The sequence below is a fragment of the Eumetopias jubatus genome, unplaced genomic scaffold, assembly GCF_037043125.1.
Source record: "Eumetopias jubatus isolate StellerSeaLion01/CBP00866 unplaced genomic scaffold, mEumJub1_p1.0 scaffold_3, whole genome shotgun sequence".
Taxonomy (NCBI): domain Eukaryota; kingdom Metazoa; phylum Chordata; class Mammalia; order Carnivora; family Otariidae; genus Eumetopias; species Eumetopias jubatus.
In genome coordinates, this window is record NW_028274809.1 from 146238936 (window position 1) to 146247518 (window position 8583).

At 38.3% G+C, this 8583-nt stretch overlaps 1 non-coding gene across 1 annotated transcript; it reads left to right on the top strand.

Moving 5' to 3' along the window:
* The first annotated feature begins 1440 nt into the window (after window positions 1-1440).
* Window positions 1441-1542, top strand: LOC114213214 (U6 spliceosomal RNA). Its single transcript, XR_003610171.1, has one exon. It is a non-coding gene; the product is annotated as a U6 spliceosomal RNA (small nuclear RNA).
* Window positions 1543-8583: the final 7041 nt, after the last annotated feature.

Below are 8583 nucleotides of genomic sequence, written 5' to 3' on the forward strand. Positions count from 1 at the left end.
ACCAGTAAGTATTATTATATATGTCAGTCAATAGATTACATCTTTAATACCTATTGTCAGTTCTAGATCATAAACTTCTGTAGTCTACATCATATGGAATACAAAATGGTTAAAAAAAAAAAAACACAACTTCTCTCATCAGTTGATTAAGTCAGAGGGATGTATCATTGCATATATCAATCAGTAGAAGTATTGTCCAGAGCAAGAAATTTAGTGTAGAAATTGAAGTTCCCTGAAATGTAGGAGAAGTGGGGAAGTGCACCTCTGGAAATGAGGTGGGCGGATGGGAGATAGCCAGAGAATTGGAGTAAAGGTCCCTGTAGCTGCCTGAAGCGTCAGCAGTGACAGACAAGTTGGAACTTGTAGGGAAGTGTGAGAAATCTTGCATATCTGGAAGCTGAAATACAACCATGAGAGGGGAGCTTGTGAAGATCTAGAACCTTTAAGAAAGCTTTAAGAAGCCACTTTAAAAAACTGCTTCTCTGTGAAAACCACTGCTTCTAAGGGAATTGTCACTCTTACAGCTCCAAGTAGCAGGTTTTGTGCTGTTGTCGGTCAGCTCTAAAATAAGAGCAAATGGGGGCGCCTGAGTGGCTCAGTCATTAAGCATCTGCCTTCAGTTCAGGTCATGATCCCAGAATTCTGGGATCAAGCCCCGCATCAGGCTCCCTGCTCCGTGGGAAGCCTGTTTCTCCCTCTCCCACTCCCCCCTACTTGTGTTCTCTCTCTCGCTGTGTCTCTGTCAGATAAATAAAGTCTTTAAAAAAATAAAATAAATAAAATAAACACATTATAGTTGCCCTTGTTTATCATCATGCCTGTATACCACAATGTACCAAGAGTAATGATCTCTGCTTCTTTCCATCTTCTAAATCTTAACCACTTTCCTTTCTTGATCAAGTCTCACCTGGGACAATAGAGGGGGCATATCATGAGAAACAATTTTACCAGCCTTGGGTGGGAGTAGTGGCATCAAACAGACAACTTGCCATCTAACATATTTTATTAAGAGGAGGACCGTGATGATTTGGGGGGGAAAAGGAAGGGGGAGTTACCCTCTTCTAAAGTAATGTAAGTTATACATCCTTTTCCAAAATCTATATAAAATACCTTAAAAGTGTGCTTTTGGTAAAGCAATAGGTAGAATGATTTTTTTTTTTTTTAAAGACTGTTTCGTCTTCCTAGGATATTGGCAGAGACAAAGCTGTCTTAAAGTAAAATTGATGAAAATTCATTTGTATTTGACTTTTAATAATTACATAAGCAGAAACTGAATTATATGGGTCTTGGTTAAATACTACATACATACATATTTTCTTTCATCTTAAACTTTTAATTAGAAATGAGATTTTGTATGAATTATTACAGTCCATAGTATGGGATAGGAATGGTGCAGAGACAGAACAAGACTAGTTGTAATTTTGACAATATAACCACCATGTGCTCCCTTCAGCAGCACATAAACTAAAATTGGAATGATAGAGATTAGCATGGCCCCTATACAAGAAGGACATGCAAATCTGTGAAGTATTCCATATTTAAAAACAAACAACAACCAAAAAAACCAGTATATCCATCCCTAAATGAAAAAAAGACACTATTCTACTGTCAGAAGATTTATTCAAAAAGTAAAAGTTGCAATTATTCATAGAACCATGTGTTATTTTAGTTCTTACATATAAGTATATATTAGTATAGAATATTCTGCATATAGATTTCCTTCTAGAGTATTGCTTAACTTATACTCAGATTTTTTTTTCCTTACCCATTGAGCAAACCCATATTATGCCTGTCTGAGCCACCATCATTTCTTTCCAGAATTCTTGAAATATCCTCTTAACCTTCCATCTTGCTTTACTTTTGCCTTCCCACTACATGCCAGTTTTCAGCACATTGGCCAAAACAATCCTAGTAACTTAAGTCACATCATATTACTCCTCAGTCAAACTCAGGCCATGTGCTCTGTTTCACTCAGAGTAAAAGATAAACTATGTACAGTGATCTATTTTGTCCTCTTCTATCCAACCAATTATTTCTTTTTTTTTTTTTAAAGATTTTATTTATTTATTTGAGAGAGAGAGAATGAGAGACAGAGAGCACGAGAGGGAAGAGGGTCAGAGGGAGAAGCAGACTCCCTGCTGAGCAAGGAGCCCGATGCGGGACTCGATCCCGGGACTCCAGGGTCATGACCTGAGCTGAAGGCAGTCGCTTAACCAACTGAGCCACCCAGGCGCCCGAACCAATTATTTCTTAGGTGCAGTTTTCCAGTAACCTCCCAGGGAGCACGAAATTGGCCTTTTTGCATTTTTCTTAAATATTGCAAGCATGCATGTTCATATTTCAGGGCCTCTTGAATGAAATCTTCAGTTTCTTGTACTAAGAAATTTATCTCGGATATTCACAACCTGTTCACCCCTCTGTTCAGGTCTTTACTCAAATACCACCTCTTTCTCATGTGATCTAATCTGGACACCCTAACAAAAATGACTACAGCCCTTCAACAACTGAGGGGAAAAAAAACAAACAAACAAGCAAAAAAACCCCACAAAATATCCCATTTGCTCATGACTACCTGTCACTTCCCTGACTGATCTGTCTTCTTGTATTTCACCATGTAACATGCTATATCCTTTTTTGTGTGGATGCTTGTTTTGCAGAGCCTTGCTCTAAACTACAAACTTTCTTAATTCATGGGCTCTCCCTTCTTTTGGTCCTTGTTGAATCCCCAATAATTAGAAGAGCATAGGCAACACAGCTCACTGAGAATTTGTTGAATGAGAAAATGAATATCAATAAAAATGTAAAATATTTGGAAATTTTGGTAATATTTAATATCTTAATAAATATATCAGATATCTGCACAATAAAGTCTTTAAGTATAAATTTAAACTGTCATCAAATCATGAACATGAAAAAAGCCAATAAAATTATGCCATGTTGATTTCTACACCATCATATTAATATTGAAATTCAGTGTTTTTCAGAAAAAATAGCTGCCTACACAAGGTTTCTCAACACAAATCTGAAGTCAGTCAGGTTGTGATAATCACATATTACTTCTGAAACTTACAGGGATAGACATTTCTTTTACATGAACATTTACATAAAAATATTGTTTGTCTTAATAAAATGTTCAAATATGTTTCTGATAACTACCTTATACCAAGCCAAATGTGGATAAGCCTTCACAAAAGTAAAATGAAAGAATTGAGAAGGAAAAGCTTTCTGACAGAAACAAGTGTTATCAGTGCTAAACTCAGTGGAAATACTCTATTTGAAGCATTGAGTTTTGATGTATAAATTATATGAAAATTATAATAACTTTGGCTGCTAAATTAAAGAATAGGTAGTAGATAAATCCTTTGGATTACCTAAATACTAAACTATGAAATTTCAAGAAGATAAAATGTACTTGAATCTGTTTATTCTTTTGTGAAAGATGTTACTACACAGACAAAACTTATTAGATATTTCAGGTCTATTTTATAGATAAAACTCCTATAGGCCGCTGGATTTCGTCTGGTCTCAGGAATTCAGCTGAATAGGGATCAACCCATTCTGAACACCTACGAACTCAACCGGAGATTGAAGAAAAGAATAGCAACAACTCTCTGAACAGAAAAGCGACCACTTAATGGAAGGTAGGACGTGCGGAGAAGTGAATCCGAGGCGATATTTGGGAGGATAGACAGCGGGGAGGGGACCTCTGTTGGCTGCTTCTGGCAAGTGATAAAGCCACAGAGCACAAAATCAGAATTTCTAGAAGTTGGTTCCGCTGAGGGACGTCGCTCCAGTGGCTAAGCGGGAGGTGGAACCCTTGCGGGACAGTGTGGTCTCAGGACCCTCGGGGTCACAGAAACACCGGGGGTGCCTGAGTGCAGCAGAGCTCCCAGGTATTGGAGCGGGGAAGCCGGCTGCAGAGATGGAGCCTGGGTGCGGGCTCTCAGCTCGGGGTGGCCATAAACCGTGATCCGCAGCCCAGTCAGGCCACTGCTCCTCCAGCAGGGACTCAACAAGTGGCAGATCCGGGGAGACTCCCCTCCCTCCCCCAGGAGGAGCGGCGGGAGAGCGCACTGCAGGGATCTGCTGGGTTTGGAGACTCCACACAGGGTCGTGAGCCAGAGATAGAAATGCTCAGTCACAGGCCGGGTGAGCACGGAGTGCGGCCGGAGACTGGAGAGATGGGAGTGAATGCCTGCTTTTCTCTGGGGGGCAGCGCACTGAGGAGTAGGGCCCCGAGTTCTCGGCTCCTCCGGGGCGGAGATTGGAGGCTGGCATTTTTCACTCTTGTCCTCCAAAGTGGTACGGAAAGCTTGCAGGGAACAAAAGCTCCCGAGAGCAAAACCCGAGCAGGTTACTTAGCCCAGACTGGCAAGGGCGGGGCAATTCCACCTCTGGCAAAGACACTTGGGAACCACGGCAACAGGCCCATCCCCCAGAAGACCAACATGAACAGCCAGACAAGACCAAGTTTACCGATCAATGAGAAAGGGAGAACTCCAGCGCTAGGGGAATACTGCACATAGAATTCATAGCTTTTTTACCATGATTCATTAGTCTTTCAAAGTTAATTTTTTTAACTGTTTTTGTTTTTGATTTTTTTTGAATTTTTCTTTTTCCCTTTTTCAACCAATATCTATCAATCCCTTTTAAAAAAACATTTTTATTTTTCATTTCTAGAGTCATATTCTATCCCTTCATAGTAGTTACCCTTATAATGGCATATATATATATAAGTTGTTCTCTCTTTAAAATTTTGAGATACAGTTTCTTCTAACAGATCAAAATATACCCTAAATCAATAGTGTTTGGCTTTGTTCTAGTCCCTTGCCTGATCACATTCTCCCTTTTTTTTTCTTCTTAAATCTTCTTTCTTTTTCCAAACAACTTGTTATCTTATCGATTCCTTTTATAAAATCTTTTATGATTTTCATCTTTACAGTCATATTCCATCCCTTCATTGTATCAACCTTTTTTTTTGTACATATATGTCTTTGTTTCTTTAAAATTTTAGGAGGTACTTTCTTCTAACAGACCAAAATACACCCAAAATCTAGTGTGTGGCACTGATCTATGCACTAATCTGATCATATTTGATCATATTCTGTTTTTTTTTGTTCTATTTTTGTTTGTTTTTATCTTTATCTTTTTTTTCTCTCTTTTTTCTTTCTTTCCCTTTCTTCTCCCCTGGTTTCAGGTCTTTTCTGATTTGTTTAGAATATATATTCTGGGGATGTTGTTAACCTGTTAGCATTTGGTCTCTATTTCATTTATTCTCCTCTGGACAAAATGACAAGACAAAAAAAAATCACCTCAACAAAAAGAACAAGAGGTAGTACCATCTGCTAGGGAACTACGCAATACGGACATTAGTACAATGTCGGACCTAGAGTTCAGAAACATGATTTTAAAGATACTAGCTGGGCTTGAAAAAAGCATGGAGGTTATTAGAGAAACCCTTCCTGGGGAAATAAAAGAACTAAAATCTAACCAAGGCGAAATCAAAAGGCTATTAATGAGGTGCAATAAAAAATGGGGGCACTAACTGCTAGGATAAATGAGGCAAAAGAGAGAATCAGTGACATGGAAGACCAAATGATGGAAAATAAAGAAGCTGAGAAAAAGAGATAAACAACTACTGGATCACGAGGGCTGAATTCGAGAGATAAGCGATACAATAAGACGAAATAACATTAGAATAATTGGGATCCCAAAAGAAGAAGAAAGAGAGAGAGGGACAGAAGGTATATTGGAGCAAATTATAGCAGAGAACTTCCCAATGTGGGGAGGAAACAGGTATCAAAATCCAGGAGGCACAGAGAACCCCTCTCAAAATCAATAGAAATAGGTCAACACCCTGACATGTAATAGTAAAACTTACAAATCTCAGAGACAAAGAGAAAATCTTGAAAGCAGTTTGGGAGAAGAGATCTGTAACATATAATGATAGAAACATTACATTGGCAACAGACCTACCCACAGAGACAAGGTAGGCCAGAAAGGACTGGCATGATATCTTCACAGCACTAAACGAGAAAAATATGCAGCCAAGAATACTATATCCAGCTAGGCTGTCATTGAAAATAGATGGAGAGATAAAAAGCTTCCAGGACAAACAAAAACTAAAGAAATTTACAAACATGAAACCAGTCCTACAAGAAATATTGAAAGGGATCCTCTAAGCAAAGAGAGAGCCTAAAAGCAGCATAGACCAGAAAGGAACACAGACAATATACAGTAGCAGTCACCTGACAAGCAATACAATGGCACTAAATTCATATCTTTCAATAGTTACCCTGAATTTAAATGGGCTAAATGCCCCAATCAAAAGACACAGGCTATCAGATTGGATTAAAAACAAGACCCATCGATATGCTGTCTGCAAGAGACTCATTTTAGACCCAAAGACACCCCCAGATTGAAAGGGGTGGAAAATAATTTACCATGCTAATGGACACCAAAAGAAAGCTGGGGTGGCAATCCTTATATCAGACAAATTAGATTTTCAACCAAAGACTGTAATAAGAGATGAGGAAGGACACTATATCCTACTTAAAGGGTCTATCCAACAAGAAGATCTAACAATTGTAAATATCTATGCCCCTAACATGGGAGCAGCAATTATATAAGGCAATTTATAACAAAAGCAAAGATACACATCGACAACAATACAATAATAGTGTGGGACTTCAACACCCCTCTGACTGAAATAGACAGATCATCTAAGCAAAAGATCAACAAGGAAATAAAGACTTTAAATGACACATTGGACCAAATGGACTTCACAGACATATTCAGAACATTCCATCCCAAAGCAACGGATTACACATTCTTCTCTGTGCCCATGGAACATTCTCCAGAATAGATCACATCCTAGGTCACAAATCAGGTCTCAACCGGTACCAAAAGATTGGGATTATTCCCTGCATATTTTCAGACCACAATGCTTTGAAACTAGAACTCAATCACAAAAGGAAAGTCAGAAAGAACTCAAATACATGGAGGCTAAGGAGCATCCTACTAAAGAATGAAAGGGTCAACCAGGAAATTAAAGAAGAATTAAAAAAATTCATGGAAACCAATGAAAATGAAAACACAACTGTTCAAAATCTTTGGGATACAGCAAAGGCAGTCCTGAGAAGAAAGTATATAGCAATACAAGCCTTTCTCAAGAAACAAGAAAGGTCTCAAATACACAACCTAACCCTACACCTAAAAGAGCTAGAGAAAAAAAGAGCAAATAAAGCCTAAACCCAGCAGGAGAAGAGAAATAATAAAGATTAGAGCAGAAATCAATGAAATAGAAACCAAAAGAACAGTAAAACAGATCAACGAAACTAGGAGCTGATTCTTTGAAAGAATTAACAAGATTTGTAAACCCCTGCCCAGACTTATCAAAAAGAAAAGAGAAATGACCCAAATCAACAAAATCATGAATGAAAGAGGAGAGATCACAACCGAAACCAAATAAATACAAACAATTGTAAGAACATATTAGGAGCAACTATATGCCAGCAAATTAGATAACCTGGAAGAAATGGATGCATTCCTAAAGATGTGTCAACTACCAAAATTGAACCAGGAAGAAATAGAAGCCTAAACAGACCTATTACCACTAAGAAAATTGAAGCAGTCATCCAAAATCTCCCAACAAACAAAAGCCCAGGGCCAGATGGCTTCCCAGGGAAATCTACCAAACATTTAAAGAAGAATTAATACCGATTCTTCTGAAACTGTTCCAAAAAATAGAAATGGAAGGAAAACTTCCAAACTCATTTTATGAAGCCACCATTACCTTGATCCCCAAACCAGACAAAGACCCCATCAAAAAGAATTACAGACCAATATCCTTGATGAACATGGATGCAAAAATTCTCACCAAAATACTAGCCAATAGGATCCAACAGTACATTAAAAGGATTATTAACCATGACCAAGTGGGATTTATCCCTGGGCCCCAAGGTTGGTTCAACATCCGCAAATCAATCAATGTGATACAATATGTTAACAAAAGGAAGAACAAGAATCATATGATCCTCTCAATAGATGCAGAAAAAGCATTTGACACAGTACAGCATTCTTTCTTGATCAAAACTCTTCAGAATATAGGGATAGAGGGTACATACCTCAATATCATAAAAGCCATCTATGAAAAACCTACAGCGAATATCATTCTCAATGGAGAAAAGCCGAGAGCTTTCCCCCTAAGGTCAGGAACATGGCAAGGATGTCCACTATCACCACTGCTATTCAACATAGTTTTAGAAGTCCTAGCCACAGCAATTAGACAACAAAAAGAAATAAAGGGCATCCGATTCAGCAAAGAGGAAGTCAAACTCTCACTCTTTGCAGATGATATGATACTGTATGTGGAAAACCCAAAAGACTCCACCCCAAAACTACTAGAACTCATACAGGAATTCAGTCAAGTGGCAGGATATAAAATCAATGCGCAGAAATCAGTGGCGTTCCTATACACCAACAACAAGACAGAAGAGATACAAATTAAGGAGTTGATCCCATTTACAATTGCACCCAAAACCATAAGATACCTAGGAATAAAGTTAACCAAAAAGGCGAAGG